The sequence below is a fragment of the Elephas maximus genome, chromosome 12 (assembly GCF_024166365.1).
Source record: "Elephas maximus indicus isolate mEleMax1 chromosome 12, mEleMax1 primary haplotype, whole genome shotgun sequence".
NCBI classification, from domain to species: Eukaryota; Metazoa; Chordata; class Mammalia; order Proboscidea; family Elephantidae; genus Elephas; species Elephas maximus.
This window is the reverse complement of record NC_064830.1, coordinates 79812482-79831211: the sequence shown is the minus strand read 5'-3', so window position 1 is coordinate 79831211 and position 18730 is coordinate 79812482. Positions and strand designations below refer to the sequence as shown.

Sequence of the window (18730 nt, the reverse complement as noted above, 5' to 3'; positions counted from 1 at the left end):
CGAAAAACCATATAAAGATATTTAAACAAAGCTATTGCAGCCTTGTTTTAGAAGAGTGAAATACTGGAACTATCCTAAATGCCCACTGACGAGAAATTGGGAAAATAAATTATTGTACATCCATAAAATAGAATATTATGTAACTTTTTGAAAATGATGAGTTAGATCTGTGTGTACTCGGCTAAGATATGCACATTTATTTTTAAGCAAGAAAATAGCCTGGGGCCTGAAAACTGTGTGATAGCAAATGTGTGTTGTTTCAAGCCACGAAAAACCAAGCCCATTGCCATGGAGTCAATTTCAACTCACAGTGACCCTATGTGTTAGAGTAGAACTGCGCTGTAGGGTTTTCTTGGTTGTAATCTTTATGCAGGAGCTCTGCTGGTACAGTGGTTAAGGGCTAAGGCTGCTAACCAAAAGGTCAGCAGTTCGAATCCACCAGCCACTCCTTGGAAACCCTATAGGGCAGTTCTAGTCCAGCCTATAGGGCTGCTGTGAGTCAGAATTGACTTGACGGCAATGGGTTTGGTTTTTTTTTTTTTTTTTTTTTGAATCTTTATGGAAGTCGGTCACCAGGTCTTTCTTCCACAGTACCGCTGAGTGGTTTCGAGTCACCAATCTTTAGGTTAGTAGTAGAGCACAAAGAGTTTGTGTCACCAGGGACTTTAAGGCACTAAGGATGTGATCATTTGTTACACCACAATAGAAAACTGATAGAAACAAAACATTCATGGAAATAAACAGTTGGGAGTTCAGGGGAAAACCATAAAATTGTGATGCCACAACGTCCAAGTTTCAAGAAGAAGAAAGTAATTACCTGGACAAACACTCCCAAGGCTAAGGTTGCGGCCAACAAAGACACCTCTTTGGGCTTTAGCAGTTTCCCAGCAGTGGGTTGAGGGGAGAGTGGGAGAGGAGGAACTGGAGACACTTGGCCAAGAAGCCCGGAAGCCTGTCTGGAAGGAAGGTTGACGGGGAGGGAGTCGCTAGCTGCATGGGAACTTGAGGTGGAGAAGGGTCTGTTGGTTTTGTTTTGGTTTACAAAAAAAAAAAAAAAATGGGGGAAAAACTTCGTTTACTTAGGTGTATAAAAGTTCTCAGTCATAATGGGATGGTGTAGTTCAATGACATTCAACTTGATCTACACACTAAAACCACGTGAAGAACTTACAAAAAGTACCCATCCAAAACCCACTGCCGTCGAGTCGGTTCCAACTCATAATGACCTTATAGGACAGAGTAGAACTGCCCCATAAGGTTTCCAAGGAGCACCTGGTAGATTCAAACTGCTGACCTTTAGGTTAGCAGCTGTAGCACTTAACCACTACACCACCAGGGTTTCCAAAAGTACCCATACACGGCAGCATATCCATACAATAAAATACTATTCAACAATAAAAAAAGAAACCAGGTACCTAAACAAGCTGCAATATGGATGAACCTTAAAAATATTATGATAAGTGAAGAAGCCAGACCCTAATGACTGCATACTGTGTAATTCCATTCATATGAAACATCAAATAAGGCAAGTTCATAGAGACAAAAGATAGTTCGGTGGTGGTACAGTGGTAGAGTTTTACCTACTATACAGGAGACCCAGGTTCAATTTCAAGCCAATCCATCTCAGAGCAGCCACCACCCGTCTGTCAGTGGAGGCTTGCATCTTGCTATGATGCTGAACAGGCTTCGGGGGAGCTTCTAGACTAAAACAGATTAAGAAGAAAGGCTTGGCCATCTATTTTTGAAAAATCAGCCAATGAAAACCCTATTGATCACAATGGTCCAGTCCCATTGTGAATGGGGTCGCCATGAGTCAGGGGCCCGACTCAATGGCAGCAAACAACAACATAAAGACAGAAAGTAGATTAATGGTTGCCTGGGGTTGGGGGTGGAAAGGGGATTAACCATAAACTAATTTTTTTTTCTTACCATTGTCTCATTAAACAAATTTTTCTCAACTCACACATCCCTCGGTCCTGGCTCCTGGCAGCCTACCCTTCTGTTGGGGTCACTCCATCCCTACAGGTGATTCTCTGTATGGTATATCTTTCAGGATGACCCATGGTCAGCTCCCTTCAATGGGTAATAAGGAGCAACCTTGCCGCGTGAGACTCAGGGAATGCAAGCCATTCCCAGTCAGCCTTGTCTTCTGCTTCCAGTTAGCATCACTCTGCTTTCAGCCAGCATCTTGGCTTTAGATTTTTAGGCACACATCAGGTAACAGTTAGTGTATTCCTCAAGTTTCAGGGGATATAATGTAACCTTTCCAAGGGGTTCTCTTTAAGTCCCTCCAGAGCTCATCCTTGTGCCTCATGGCTGGAAATAAAGTGAAGAAACTCATCAATGCTCAGAAAACTCTCAAAAGACACTTTCAGTCTCTGGCTTCTTCGCCCTCTACTCTCTTCAACTTCTGAATGAATCTTTAGACTTCTCTCCCATAGTGTGGCAGGTGGGGATGGGCTAATGCTGGAAAACCCAATTTGGGGGCCACATCGTTTGCAAGCCCTGCCAAAGCAGTCTAGCACCTCGCTTCAGAATATGGGGACCCTCGGCTTTTTGGAGTCCCTGGGTGGTGCAAGCAGATAATGCTCTCTGTTGCTAACCGAAAGATTGGACGTTCAAGTCCACCCAGAGGTTCCTTGGAAGAAAGGCCTGGAGATCTATTTCTGAAAAATCAGAAGAATCTACAGGAAAGGTGAGCTCAAGCTGTGGACCAATAATAGCACTGAGGAATTTATCAGGGCATAAGGTGAAAAAAAAAAATTTTTTTTTTTTTTTAAGGTGAAGGTGTGTACAACATTGACATCATTCCACATGTCTACACTGTGATTGTCACACTGAGTGGATGTACACTGTTTTGAAATATCACCCAGCTTCACTCATCCAAAACATGCGCCGCTTCAATAAGACAACTCCCCAGCTCAGCAAGCTTGTTTAGCACAAGCAAACATCTAAGAGTTGGGTAAGTCAAAATTCTGCCACATGCATTATGTAATCCAGACCTTAAATTACCAGCTAGGGTTTTTTCTGGCCCATGGCCACATTTCTATTCAGAAAATAACTCTAAACAGGTGATCAGTTGGAAGCATCTCATTATCAATTCTTCACCTTGAAATACATCGCTGGTTCCTCTCTAGCAAACTTTATCAGCAAAGGGCCAGAGGATAAATAGCTTTGGCTGCCCAGGTCATAAGGTCTCTGTTGCAAATACTCAACTGTTCTGTAGCGAGAGGCAGAGGGGAGGGTTGGGGAGGAAAGGGCAGGGAAAAAGAAGAGAAAGACTATAATCTCAGTGAGGGCAGGGACTGTGTCTGGGTTGTTGTCCAAATGTTATCAATCAAAAAACCAAACCAAGTCAGTTGCTACCAAGTTGATTCCAGCTCACGGTGACCCTATGTGTTGGGAGCAGAACTGTGCTCCATAAGGTTTTCAAGGCCGTGCTCTTTCAGAAGCATATCATCAGGCCTTTCTTCCTAGATGCCTCTGGGGTGTGTTCAAACCGCCAACCTCTCAGTTAATAGTCACGCGGTTAACCGTTCCCACCACCCAGGGACTCCTGGCATATAGAAGACTCTTAATGGATATGTTTTGAATGAATGAATAAGTGATGAAGGAATAGAGGAGAGATAAGAAGGTTCATAAATAACTATAATATAGTTTAAAACGGGAAATGGTCAAGATAATTCTGTGGAGCACCTACTATAAGCACTCAATGGATGTTAACTATGATAACTTTCACTACTGTTACTGTTGTTGTTGTTAGTTGCCATCAAATCAATTTCAACTCATGGCAGCCCCACGTGTGCAGAGTAGAACTGTGCTCCATAGGGTTTTCAAGACTGTGACCTTTTGGAAGCAGATCACCAGACCTCTCTTCCAAGGCACCTCTGGGTGAATTTGAACCACCAACCTTTTGGCTTGTAGTTCGCACCACAAAGAGACTCCATCTACTTTTACTAGTCTTAATGAACACCAGGCACGGTGCTAGGAGCTTTACCTGGATTATCTCATGTAATCCTTATCATTCCTTGAGACAAGACTTCTCATCATCTCTATTTTACAGTTGAGATAACTGAAACGCAGAGAAATTAAGTAACTTGCTCAAGATCACTCGGCTAATAAAGAAGACGGAGGAGCCTCATCCACATCTAAGGGTCCCCAAAGTCTGGGGTCTGCCACTTCCACGACTGTGCTTAACAATACCACATCCACGAGGCTGGGTAGCTGAGTGTTTGAGAAGAGTTGTCGGACATAGTGCATGGACAGGGGAAGAGAGAGAGAGGAGAGACAGTTGTGGGAGATACTGCTACCATTCACCAAGAATTTAGGTTATCCTTTAGGTTATACACTACCTTAAGTTTAGGCATCTCCGTGTAACTTTTTTTGGCCAATGAAATGTGAGCAGAGGTCACATTTATCGTGTTTTGTGCAGAAGCATAAATAACATATTGCATTGGGCAGATCTATGGCAAAATACCTCTGAAAATCTTAAAAAGCAAAGATGCCGCTTTGAGGACTAAGGTACACCTGACCCAAGCCATAGTCTTTTCAATCACCTCATATGCCGGCGAAAACTGGACAATGAATGTGGAAGATCGAAGAAGAATTGATGCCTTTAAACTATGGTGTTGGCAAATAATATTGAATATACCAAGGACTGGCAGAAGAATGAACAAATCTAACTTAAAAGAAGTAAAGCCAGAATGCTCCTTAAAAGCATAGATGGTAAAACTTTGTCTCGCTTACTTCGGACATGTCATCTGGAGGGACCAACTGCTGGAGAAGGACATTATTCTTGGTAAAATAGAGAGTCGGTGAAAATAAGGGAGACCCTCAAAGAGATGAATTGACACAGTGGCTGCAACAATGGGCTTGGACATAGCAATGATCTCACAGGACTGGGCAACATTTTGTTGTGTTATGTATACATAAGGTCACTATGAGCCAGAGGCGACTCAACAGAACGTAACGACAAGCAATTTTTCAAACAGCCAACTTACGTTAAGCAACTACGTTTTGGTCATGTTTGTTAATGAGGCACAACTTTGCCTCTTCTGGGTAATAACAGTGATGATTATGAAAGAGCTTGGTCAGCTACAAAACAGTGGCATCTATAAAAAAAATGACTAGTGGGTGTCAGATCCAAGAGATGGGATTCCCAGTCTGCTTAAAAAATAGAAGAGCAATATCCAGCCTATTGGAATGGCAGCACGACACTTGGATAAGGGAGCCTGGCCACCCAGGTTTATTCCTGTCTCAAAGACTTGCCAGATGGGTGGCCTTAGCCTCTCTGGGCCCCTTTTCTCATCTGTAGCATGGGGTTGACAATAAGACTAACCTCATGTGGTAGTTATGAAGATTCAATGAGGTTATACACATAACGCCCTCAACCTAGTACTTGGCACAGGGCAAGTCTTCAATAAATGTGACTATTACTCCTGGAGGAGGAGGTAAGGACTAACCCAAGACTCCTAGATACAGTCACTAGATACAGTCACTTGTAGAAATGAAAAATGTAATTTCCTCTTGGCCCATCAATGCCCCTTGACTCCTCTAAGAGAGCTGTTTTCAGGAGCGCAAGGGTTAACCCAACATATATATACACACACACACAGAGGCACGTGCAGCCCCGTGTTCAGCTGCCCTTTGATCCCTCTCCCAAGGCAGGAATGGAGATGAAGCCTGCCAACTGTGCAGCCATAATTGCATTTTCATCCTGAAAGAGGGTCTGGTGCAGAACACCTGTGGTCCAGCGCTACGTGACGGCGAGGCTGTCGTGCAGGCAGTGAGGGCACCAGCAGCGTGCAAATGTGGGGGCTCTGGGACCCATGACACGGCCAGGCCTGGCAGGTCCCTGAGCGCTCCTCCTATCTGCTACCCCCACCCCAGAAACGGAGCAGCACCCTGTTCAAAGCGAGGAGCAGGCCGGAGGTTTGCAATTAACCCCTGCTCAAGGGCCCCAAGGGGCTGAGAGTGGGGAGAAAGGAGTCCAGACATTTTTCTGACCCTCTGGGAAGAAGGATACACAGCGTTGTAGTTAAGAGCAGGGGGATTGGAAAAGCATCAACCAACGTCCAAAGTCAAGCTCTGACATTGCTCGCAGTGTGACCCAAGGCAGGTACCATGCACTCTCTGAGAACCAGCTTGCAGGATTGGCTGAGATGGTGTATATCAAGTGCTCAGCCAATACCTGGCACATAGTAGGTGCGTTATAGCTAAGATGATTCATTAGTTTATTAGACAAACATTTTTTGAGCACCTTCTATGTGTTCCTGGGTGGTGCAAACATTTAAATTCTCAGTTGCTAACCAAAAAGTTGGAGGTCCAAGTCCATCCAGATGTGCCTCAGAAGAAAGGCCTGGCGATCTACTTCTAAAAAATCAACCACTAAAAACCCTGTGGAGCACAGTTCTACTCCGACAAACATGGGGTAACCATGAGTCAGAAAACTGGACAGCAACTGGTACCAGACTATGTGTCAGGTACTGTACGAGGCTTAGAGAACTGGAGACCACTAAAGGATTGAAGACGGGGAGGAACACAGTTAGATGTGCAGTTTTGAAGGACCACTTGTGGCAGCTTCGTGGAGGTGGGCCCGGAGGGCTCTGAGTCTACTGCACACAGAGGCAAGAGATGCTCAGGGTCTGAATTTGAGCAGTGGAGACTGGAGAGTTTAAGTGATGCTTTTATGGATTGAATTACTTTCCCCAAAAAGTATGTGTTGTAAATCCTGACCTCTATGCCTGTGGTTATAATCCCATTTGGGAATCTCACTTGGGTTATAATCTCATATAATTTCATGGTTTGTCTTTGTTATATTAGTGAGGCACTATTAGCATAGGGTATATCTTGAGTCAATCTCTTTTGAGATGTAACAGAGATTAAACAAGTAAGAAGAAGCAGAGATGGGGGAAGGTAGATGTCAAGCCACACAGAGATCTCCAAAGAACCAGGAAGCAGAAGTTGAAGAGACAAGGTCCTTTCTCCAGAGTCAACAGAGAGAGAAAGCTTTCCTCTAGAACTAACACCCTGAATTCGAATTTCTAGCCTCCTAAACTGTGAGGAAAAAATTTCTGTTTGTTAAAGACAACCACTTGTGGTCTTTCTATTACAGCAGCACTAGACAGGCCTCCACGGAGAAAACCTTGAATAGGGATCCGACCTTCAGCAGTGATCCAAAGGTAGAGGATCTGTAGAAATAAGGAGCCTGGAATCATTGGAAATGGACAATCTGCCTGACTTTTAGGCTTTCTCTAGTGAGTTGCACCAACAAAAGTCCTCACAACTGGACCAATAAGCAACATCATGATAAACAGAGAAAATATTGAAGTGGTCAAGGATTTCATTCTACTTGGATCCACAACTAACACCCATGGAAGCAGCAGCTGAGAAATCAAATGACATATTTCACTGGGTGAATCTGCTGCAGAAGACCTTTTTAAAGTGTTGAAAAACAAAGACGCCACTTTGAGGACTAGGGTGCCGCCTGACCCAAGCCATGGCGTTTTCAATCACCTCGTGTGCATATGAAAGCTAGACAATGGACAAGGAAGACCGAAGAATTGATGCCTTTGAATAATGTGTTGGCAAAGAATATCGAATATACCATGGACTGCCAGAAGAAAGAACACAACAGTCTTGGAAGAAGTACAACCAGTATGCTCCTTAGAAGTGAGGATGACAAGACTTCGTCTCATGTACTTTGGACATGTTATCTGGAGGGATCAGACCCTGGAGAAGGCCATCATGCCTGGTAAAGTAGAGGGTCATCGAAAAAGAGGAAGGCTCTCAAAGATGTGGATTGACACAGTAGCTGCAACAATGGGTTCAAACACGGCAATAATTGTGAGGATGGCAGAGGAATAGGTAGTATTCTGTTCTGTTGTACATAGTGTCGCTGTGAGTCAGAACCAATGTGATGACACCTGACAATAACAACCATTCACTAAACCAATTGTTTCTAGCTTACTTTATTCACTCATTCATTCATCTACGGACCTATTCTTTGCTAGGCTCTGTACTGAGTGTGGGCATTGAGGATCCGCAGCAAACCAGACAGACATGGTCCTTACTCTCAGTCTAGTGGGAAAAACAGGTACCAAAGTACTAACACAATTCATTAAGGAATCATAAACTGCCAGAAACTATGAAAGAGAATAAACAGGGTCCTAAGGGAGAGAATGGCTCCAGTTTAAGCTGGGAAATCAGGAAATCTTCCCTGACCTGAAGAACGACCAGAAGTTAATTAGCCAGGTGACAATTAGGTAGGTGAGAGTTCCAGGTGGAGGAAGCTTCCCATACAAAGGCCCTGAGGCAGGATTGGCACACAGGGGAAGCTTGAAGAAGTTCCAGCTCTGTGCCTGCAGCACGGTGATCAAGCAGGCAACAGGCAGGAGATGAGAAGAGATGTAGCAGGAGCTAGAGCACAAAGGGCTGAAGGGCCTTGGTAAGGAACTTGGATTTCATTCTAAATGCAAAGCCAGAATTACCGGGAGCAGATGGCTGGCTGCCCAGTGGGGGAACCTGCGCCCTGGGCCATTTCACTTCATGGCTACAAAGCTTCAGGTGGCAAAGAGATGGCCTCAGGTCGCCTGGTCCTGGTGAGAAGAAAACATCTTGAGCAGTGGCCGGTCCGCTTCTACCACCCCCTCAGCTGGCAGGGAAGAGTCTGTGGGCCTGCGGAGAGCCAAGCCGTGTGGCCGCCGGGTGGTGAGTCATCCCAGCTGGAGTCATCTCTTTTCCCTGGGAGGCAGAGAAGCTTAACGGAAGTGTGTCCTGGCCAGCCTGGAGCTCAGCAGAGAGCTGGCCAGGGGCTGCCAGCCGTGGCGGCGTCCGCCCGCTGACCTTGGCGGAGGAGGTGAGAGGGCAGCAAGAGAGGAGGATTGGGGGAAGGCAGTACTCACCGCCAGGCAGAGCGCCCAGGGCCTGAGCCCAGATGCCAGAGGACACAGCCCTGACCAGAGCTGGGGCAAAAAATGCAAGAAGCTGAGTCGAGGGTAAAAGTTGGCAGGTGAAACAGCTAACTAAACTCTGGAACAGGAGCTGTACTGAGCACTTTACATCCTCATCATGCACTCTGAAATGTTTCATACCTATTATTTCACTGAATCCGCTAGAACAGGGGCCAGGCACATCTGGCCTGGGCCTGTGGCTGCAAGCTAAGAATGGTTTGTACGATTCTAAATGGTTGTAGGAAAAAAACAAACAAACAAACAAAGAAAATGTGGCAGAGACTGTTCATAGCCCTCAAAGCCTAAAATATTTGCGACCATCTGGCTGGTCACAGAAAAAGTTTGCTGACTCCTGTGCTAGATTATAAACTCAATGAGGACAGTGCCATGGAGTCAATTCCGACTCATACCCACCCCATGTGACAGAGCAGAACTGCCCCATAGAGTTTTCTAGGTTTTTTAATATTTATGAGAGCAGGTAGTCGGGTCTTTCTCCCCAGGACCTGCTGGGTGGGTTCAAACCACCAACCTTTTTGTTAGCAGCTAAGTGTTTAACTATTACACCACCAGGGCTCCCTTGTGCTGTCTCCCTCCCCTCCCCCTTCCTCCCACCCCCCCCTCCTTTCCTCTCTCGCTCCCTGCTCCCCGACGTGTGTGTGTGTGTGTGTCATTGCTGTTAGTTACCATTGAGTCAACTCCAACTCGTGGAGACCCTATGAATAACAGAACGCAACACCGCTCAGTCCTGCACCATCTTCTTGATCCCGTTGCTATGTTTGAGCCCATCGTTGTGGTTATTGTGTCAGTTAATCTCATGGAGGGTTTCCCTCAATTTCACTGACCCTTTACTTTACCAGATGTGATGTGCTTTTCCAGCAATTGTTCTTTCCTGATGACCTGTCCAAAGTAAGCAAGCTGAAGTCTCTCCATCCTCTCTTCTGAGGAGTATTCTGGCTGTCTTTCTTCTAAGGCTGATTTGTTCATTCCTCTGGAAATCCACGGTGTATTCAATTCTTTGCCAACACTACAAATCGAATGCATCGGCTCTTCTGTGTTCTTTTTCATTGAGACACATATACACACACGTTCCACTTTCGTATTGCTCATGCCTAAAACAGTTCTTGGCACATAGTAAGCACTCAGTAAATATTTGTCAAGTGAATGAATGAATGATAAATGAACAGGGTAATGAGTGAATTTTTATGATCATGCAATGAGATAGATATCATTAGCTCCATTTTACTGGTAAGAAAACTGAGGCTCACAGTGGTGAAATGATTTGCCCGAGTCACAAAGCTAGAAAGTGCCTGAGCTATGATTTAAACTCAGCCAGTTGAAATTCAAGGCCTAGGCATCTAACTGTAGCAAAAGGGGCCCAGTATCCCAAGTAGCTATAGGCTTAGTATGAGTCGGCATCGACACTAAGTCAGGGGGCTTGGTGAGAAGCTGGGACTGTGTCTTGCAGCCCATGGCTGTCAAACTTTTCAGTGGATGAGAATCACCTGGACACTTGTCGAAATTCAGGTTCTCAGGCCCTACTGTCTTGGGATTCTGATTCCATAGGTCAGAGTGGAGACTGGGAGTCTGTGTAGGAGAAGGGGGAGTCCCTGTGTGGTGCAAATGGTCAAGCATGGAACTACTAACTGAAAGGTTCACAGTTCAAACCCAACCAGAGGTGCCTAGGAAGAAAAGCCTGGCAATCTGTCACCAAGAGGTCACAGGCATGAAAACTCTATGGAGCACAGTTCTACTCTGAGACACCCAGGGCTGCCATGAGTCAAAATCAACTCCTTGACAGCTGGTTGGTTTTTACCAGGGGAGAACCTGAAGGAGAAGAATAGAAGTTTCTGGCGTGTGGTGTGCGATGTGAACTCCCTTCCTCATCTGCCTGCAACATCCTTAGTGAATGGTTCATATTTCGTAAGTACCTACTGGATAGTAGTATTTGAATTGTTTTTAAAAATGCATGTCTACCGATTTACAAGAACACATATAAACAAAAGGATATAAACTGGACACAGTAGAAATGCTGCCTGGTGGGGGGAGGGGTGGAGAAGTATGGGATAAAAGGGAATTAATGAGTAATAAAACAAAAAGGAACTTTGTGCAGATAAATACTGATGAACAGCTAGGCAACAGGAGTATGAATAACTCAAATAACTCAACCCTTGGGCCCTAGAGTCCAGAAAGAAGGAAGGGAAGAAGCAGGGAAGGAAGAAGAAGGGAGGGATGAGAAAGGGAGAGAACAAGAAGGAAGGAAGGAAGGAAGCGAGGGAGGGAGGGAAAAAGGGAGGGAAGAAAAGAGGAAAGGAAGAAGGGAGGAAGCAGGCAGGGATAAAAGAGTGAGAGAGGAGGAAGGAAGAAAGAAGAGAGGAAGGAGGGAGACAGAAAAGAATGAAGGATGGTTCGTTGGTAAGTGAATGAAAAATTCCATCAAGAATGATGATTGGCGAAAGGGAGGAAGTGAGATGAGAAAGCTTCTCAGAGAAGTCTTGAAGGAGTGAGTCCCTGCGTGACGCAAAGGCTTAAGCATGAGGCAACTAATCAAAAAGTTGATGGTTTGAACCCACCCGGAGGTTCCTCAGAAGAAAGGCCTGGCAATCTGCTTCCAAAAGATCACAGACATGAAAACCCTATGGAGTGCAGATCTACACTGCACACATGGGGTCTCCATGAGTCTGAATTGACTAGAAGGCTATTGATTACTGGAACTTATAAATACGACTGTGCTTGGGAATATGGGTTTTTGTTATGTTAATTAGGTCATACCAGAGTAGGGTGGGTCCTAAATCTAATCACTTCTGAGTTACTGAAAAAAAAAGAAGAAAAGAAATCTTGAAGTAGGATAAAGTGTTGGCCAAGGATAAAGAAACGTTGGCACCGTTGGCTGCCTCAGAGGAATGGAGCTGAGTGTTGGTGGTAGAATGGAAGGGAAGCTTGCCATTGAAAACCTTTTCATGGCTTTTGAATTTTGAACCACATGGGATGTTGCCTGTCTACATCGAAAAATATACATTATTTTATAAAGTTGGCCAAGTTGATAATGTTTAGGCAAGGGCTTTCCAAGCATAAATACACACACTCCTTTGCAGAAACTTGGGAAATTCTATTCCCTTTCTTTGAGAAGAACCAAAAAGCCAGTCGTATACTCCTTCCCAGGCCTGGAAGTGATCCATTAAGAGTGCTGTCCTCTCCTGGGCACCTAAGTGGTGCTGCATGCAGCCATTCAGGTTGAACACTGCACAGCCCTATGGGGCACCAAGGCCATCAATGACAATGTAAATGGGTTGCTCAGTGCCTGACCTGCACAACCGTACCTGGTGACACCCTCCTCCTCCCACAGCCTGGCCTTCTCCATGGTATGAAAAGATCATCAAATTCAAAACCCAAAACAGCCTCCACCGAGAGCCTCTTCTGTTTATCCAAGAGGGAGTTTATGAATGTTGTTTACATGTTGGTTTTTAAAAGTGTGGCAGAAGAAAGCAAAGCTCCCAATGAGCTCAGCTTCCCTCTGGCCCAGTACTTGAGCTCCTTGCCGCTGCTAACAATTCCTCACCACAAGTGAACTGACGCTGCCCACAACAGCTAATGGTGATCCGATGGTTTGTTTGCTGCTCCAGGAATTCAATTTGAGGGGATTTGGGCTAAGGGAGCTTGCAGCATCCTGACCACTCAGGATGTGAGGTTATTGTTATTGTTGTCATCCTCCTGCCCTGCTTCCTGTCCCCAGAGTAAAACCTCTCACAGACCAGGTCCAGCCTGACCCATAATGCTTCCCCAAGAAGACTCCTCTCCCTTAAAAATCCCTACCTAATCACAGCGTCACAGTGTCTGAGACTCCACCATTAGATAGCCATTGTTCATTGGCTGCCATCAGCCACAGGGTAAAGCCCAAACTTCTTGGCAGGGATAAAAAAAGCCTAGCCCATGGGGATCTCATCTTGCTTTCCTCTTGCCGATTCTGAATGGTTTTCAGGTCCCTAAAATAGTCCAGTGGCAGCAGTGGGTCAGTGGTGGGATTCTCGTCTTCCACATGGGAATCCCAGGTTCAATTCCTGACCAATGCATCTCAAACACCCCATCTGTGAGAGGAGGCCTGCATGTTGCTACGATGCTGAACAAGTTTCAGTGGTGCTTCCAGGCTAAGACAGACTAGGAAGAAAGGCCTGGTGATCTGCTTCCGAAAATCAGACAGTGAAAACCCTATAGATCACAACAGTCCACAACTGATCATGGGAATGGGCAGCATTTTGCTCTGTTGTGCATAGGGCCTCCACGAGATGGGAGAAGATCCATCGGCAGCTAACAACCAACACAAGCCACAGGCTCTTTTGCTTCCTGGCCTTTGAACATGGTGGTCCCTCTGCCAAGAATTCCCTTCCATAGTAGGAAGGTACATTCCTACCACAGAATATCGTGAGGCCATCAAAAATGATAATAAGCTAAAAAAACCAAATCAGTTGCTGTTGGGTCAGGTCCGACTCATAGTGACTACGCGTGTATCAGAGTAGAACTATACTCCACAGGGTTCCGTAGGGTTTTCAGAAGCTGTAATGTTGTGGAAGTAAATCACCAAGCCTTCCTTTCGTGGTGTTGCTGGGTGGGTTTGAACCACCAACCTTTCAGATAGTAGCGGAGCACAAACCGTGTGCGCCTCCCTGGGACCTATAAATGAAGATCAACCAAAACTAAATCCATCGTCACTGAGCCGATTCCAACTCCTAGCGACCCTATATGACAGAGCAGAACTGCCCCAAAGGGTTTCTGAGGCTGTAATCTTTACGGAAGCAGACTGCCACGTCTTTCGCCTGAGGAGCGGCTGGTGGGTTCGAACCGCCTACCCTCGCGTTAGCAGCCAAGTGTTTAACCACTGCGCCACCAGGGTGCCTACAAATGATGACAGAGAAGACTATTTGATACCACTGGAAAATGTCACAGTATACTGAAAAAACCTCATTACAAAATAATGACAGCAGCTAAAGTTTATTGAGAATTTTCTCTGTACTACCGTTCTGTTTTCCACATATTAACTCATTGAATCCTCAAAACGAGCTTAGAAAGAAGGCGTTTTTCTCATTTGTAGTAGAGGAAACCAAGCCTTAGGACAGTTAAGTGACCTACTCAATGTTACATAGCTCATAAGTAGATAAACCAGGATTTGGACCCAAATGTATACCTAACTGCAAAGTCCACACGTTTAACCATGACTCTACACTGCCTCCCATTGGCCAATAAGGGGAACTCCATGGCACCAGCAACTAGGTTAGGCTCCCAAAACCAGCTGTCCCCAGGAAGAAGGGGAAAAAAAAACAACTTTGAAATCAGAGTTAAAGAAGGTCCAAATCAGAGAATGGGAGGGTGGAAGTTTGCAATATACAGAGTGCACTGAAGCATAGATCCAAATGATTAGAACAGCCCAAGCATATCCCCAAGGAATGCAAATCTATGCAGATGTATGCAAACCAAGTACATGGCTGTACCCATCTATGTAAAGGGCCATGCCCTGAAAGGCAAAGGAGGGGTAGCTTTTCAGAAGGCAATGCCCCCGGGTCTCAGAGCCATTGGTATAGGGGTCACCTCTGCCGAAGACTCTAAGGGAGGTTGTACCACGGGTGACATACCAGCTGCTGCAGGAGCTGAGGTCCCTGAGAAGAGGGAGCCTTATCCAGCTCCCCATGAGCTGCCAGATGCAATAAATTAGTAAAAATCAGCAAAGAAATATCCTGTGTGCAAACAAGTGCTCACTTTCCGGTCCCAAAGGCAATTAGCAAACACTGGATTGGAAGTCTATCCCTCCAATGCACACATTTTCAGACTGGGGTGTGCCTCAGCTTCACTCTGGGGCTTTATTTAAAGTGCCCCCGCTCAGACTCCTGAGTCAGAGTGTAGAGGTGGGTCAGGCACACTGGAGATCTGAGTTAGGAGGTCCATGGACCATCTTTTGAGAATAAAAGCATTTAAAAAAAAAAAAAAAAAACATGGAGTTTGAGAGCAGACAGACCTGGATTTGAATGTCAGTGTGACATTTACTAGCTGTGTGTACTTGGATGGTGACAAAATGTCACAGTTTCACTACTCTCATCTGTAAAATGGGTCTAATTTTAGCCTCTCTCAAAGGGTGGTAGTGAGGAATAATAAGATCATTCATTTAAGGGGCTTGGCACAATGACTGACACACAGTACAAACTTAGTAAATATTTTGTATTGTTATGATGATTAAGGAGTCCCTGGGTGGTACAAAGAGTTACTCAGTTGCTAACCAAAAGGTTGAAGGTTCGAGTCTACCCAGAGGTATCTCCGAAGAAAGCCTTGGCTATCCACTTCTGAAAGGTCATGGCCTTTCCCTCTCTCTCTCTCTCTCCCAGCTCTCTCAGTTCTCTCCATATTAGTCTCAAGTTCTAGACCAAAGAAAGAGTATTAAGAAGGCTGATTAGGCCCACATGTCCAAGTCACATTCTCCAGTCCAGATTAGCCAGCAACAGGCTTGATCATTTGTTCCCTGTCTGACTCTTGCGTCTATTAATTTCTCGATTGGTCCAAAATCCATTTGACCGAGACCCCACCACCTAGTGTGTGCTTCTGGGTGCCTGAGCTCATCCCACAGTGGCTAAACTCCCTCGACATCCATTATCTAGCTTGACAGGTTCCCACTGAGGCCAATTACTTCGTCACCATTAACCATGGCAACCTTACTCACGCGCTAATTTCACGGCTGTCAAGATTTCCTCTTGTGGAGCACCCTTTATTTGCTTGAATTACGACTGTTTTTCCATCAATTCTTAATCAAGTGGGTCTGTGTGCACAAAATCAACTGAGAATAGCCATCATAAATGCTACCTCAGAAAAAAGAAGCCTCAGGCTCAGCCTCATTAACAATTAATAATTGGGTTTAGAAGAAGCTTTCAAAAGCACGTAATACATGTTTATAAACAACGGGCGCTGCTCCACCAGCTCTGACACAAACGGCAGCTGCACCCACGGGGTGCAGGCTACGTGCCAAGCACCCTGAGCGGCACTTCATATACAGCCATTAAGGCATTTAATCCTCACAACAACTCTATATGCAGATGAGGAGACTGAGGGGCAGAGAGAATAAGTGAGGGAGTGCCCAAAGTCACACAGCTGGAAATTGTACAGCCACGGCTCAGACTTAGATCTCTTCCCCCAAGCCCCCTTCTCTGTCCACCACGCCATCGTGTCTCTTTGTAACCCCTTCTTCGGACACTCTGTGTGTTTGAGAGTACATCAAGCCAAACTCCAGGAATGAATGGCCTGTTTCAGTGCTTAAGTTCGTAGAGTAAGTCCCAGGTTCAAATCCTGACTCTTCCTCTTGCCGACTGTGTGGGTCCTGGGAAAATCATATTCTTTGAGCCTCAATTTCCCCAATATTCAAAAAAAAAAAGCTAAACCCACCGCTGTCAAGTTGATTCCAACTCAGAGCGACCCTATAGGATAGAGTAGAACTGCCCCATAGGATTTCCAAGGCTGTAAATCTTTACAGGAGCAGACTGCCACATCTTTCTCCTGCAGAGTGGCTGTTGGATTCAAACCACTGACCTTTCGGTTAGCAGCTGAGCACTTTAACCACTGCATCACCAGGGCTCCTCTCCTCAACATTAGCATCGAAATAATAATTCTTGCCTTCTGGGGTCGCTGTGAGAATTAAATAAAATAATGCTCACTAAAGTGCTTTGTAATCTATATCAAACATACATGCTTTTATTTAACTTTATTATTAACCTTATCCTTTTGTGGCAGGCAGACATCTAAGATGGCACCCAATGATCTTGGCCACCTGGTATCCATGTCATTTATATTTCCCTCACCTGGAGTGTGGGTGGGACCTGTGCCTTGCTTTCAATCTATAGAATATGACCAGAGTGATGGGCTGTCACTTCCATGGCTAGGTTACAAATGACTGTGGCTTCTGTCTTGCTAGCAGACTCTATTACTGTCTTAGTTATCCAGTGCTACTGTAACAGAAGTACCACAGATGGGTGAATTTTACAAACAGAAAATTTATTCTCTCACAGTTTAGAAGGCTAGAAGTCTGAATCCAGGGCATGGGCTCTAAGGAAAGGGTTTCTCTCTGTCGGCTCTGGGAGAAGGTCCTTGTTCCTCGGTTCCTTGGTGATCTTCACGTGGTATGGCATCTATCTTCCCTCAGCTCTGCTTACTTCTCTATATCTCAAAGAAAAAAAAAAAAACCTGTTGCTCTCAAATCAATCCTGACTCATAGTAACCCTCCAGGACAGAGTATGGGTTTCCAAGGAGCAGCTGGTGGATTTGAACTGCCGACCTTTTGGTTAACAGCCAAGCTCCTAACGACTGTGCCACCAGGGCCCCCTCCATGCCTAATCTGCTTTTTTATATCTCAAGAGATACTGACTTAAAACACACCCTATGCTAATACTGTCTAATTATCATAACAACAAAAATCCATGCCCAGATGGGATTATAACCAATGGAATGGGGGTTAGGGTTTACAACGTGTATTTGAGGGGACGCAGCTCAATCCATAACAACTACTTTCTCAGTTTGCACGTTTAGATGAAGCAAGCTTCCTTGTTGAAGAGGTCCACGTGGAGAGGCCCTCGGGGCAGCAGTTCGTGAGGAACTAAGCTCTGCCAACGTCCACATGAGTGTGGAAGCAATCCTTCCCCAGCTGAGCTTGAGATGACTACAGCTCTGGCTGACACCTTGATTGCATCCTGTGAGAAACCAGTAGAGGACCCAGACGAGCTCTGCCTGAGTTCCTGACCCGCTGAAGCACTGAGATAATGAATGTATGAAGTTGCTCCATTTTGTGGTTCAGTGGTAGAATTCTCACCTTCCACGTAGGAGACCTGAGTTCGATTTCCAGCCAAGGCACCTCAAGTGTAGCCACTATCCTTCTGTCAGTGGAGGCTTCCGTGTTGCTGTGAGGATTGAACAGGTTTCAGCAGAGCTCCCAGACTGAGATGGGCTAGGAAGGAAGGCCTGGCAATTGACGTGCAAAAATATCTGGTGAAAATCTCCTGGGTCACAATGGTCCTATCTGAAACTGATCATGGGAATGGGGCAGGACTCAGCAGCATTTTGTTCCACTGGGCATGAGGCAGGGGGCCACTTGATGGCAGCTCACAACAACATTCAATCGCTGATTCACTCAAATATTCACTGAGCCCCTGCTACATGCCAGGCTGGGGATACAGAAATGACAAGGCAGGGTCTGTCACCTCAGGCCATTCAGTCTAGTGCAGGATCAGATATGCATATAAATGGAAGATACACCACCCACAAGAAACTATGCACAACCCATGTACAAAAATTCAGGGCCCATATGCATGGCAATGTTATTTGTCAACATGTAAACATTTATCAAAAAAAATTTTTTTTTAAAACCAGTGCCGACGAGTTGGCCTGACTCATGGTGACTCCACATGTGTCAGAGTAGAACTGTGCCCCACAGGGTTTCCAATGGCTGATTTTTCCAAATTGGGTTGCCAGCCCTTTCTTCTGAGGAGCATCTGGATGGACTCAACCTCCGAGCTTTTGGTTAGCAGCTGAACAGGTTAACTGTTTGCACCACCCAAGGACTTCAAACATTTAACAAACAGCCTCCTAATTACTTGCCCATTTTTTCTCTCATTCAATTAGAAATGTGAATTTGTAAAAGTAAATTTTAGTTCAAAAAAAGTTTTAAAGGAGAAAGGAAAAGCCCAAATGTCCATCAAAGAGGGAATGACAAAAGAAGATAAAAGGGGGAAAAAGACAACCAAAACACAAGTATATTTGTA

The 18730-nt window shown here is 45.3% G+C and overlaps 1 protein-coding gene across 2 annotated transcripts in view; it reads right to left on the bottom strand.

Annotated features, from left to right (window-relative positions):
* Positions 1 to 16998: 16998 nt before the first annotated feature.
* The window catches only part of IQCK (IQ motif containing K), a 271465-nt gene continuing 269733 nt past the window's right edge, over positions 16999 to 18730 (bottom strand). Inside the window, exon 10 of one of the 2 annotated variants that reach the window (XM_049904892.1) lies at positions 16999 to 17138. The gene's annotated coding sequence lies outside the window, so the exon portion shown is untranslated. The remainder of the gene's footprint in view (positions 17139 to 18730) is intronic. The other variant, XM_049904893.1, reaches the window with a different exon arrangement.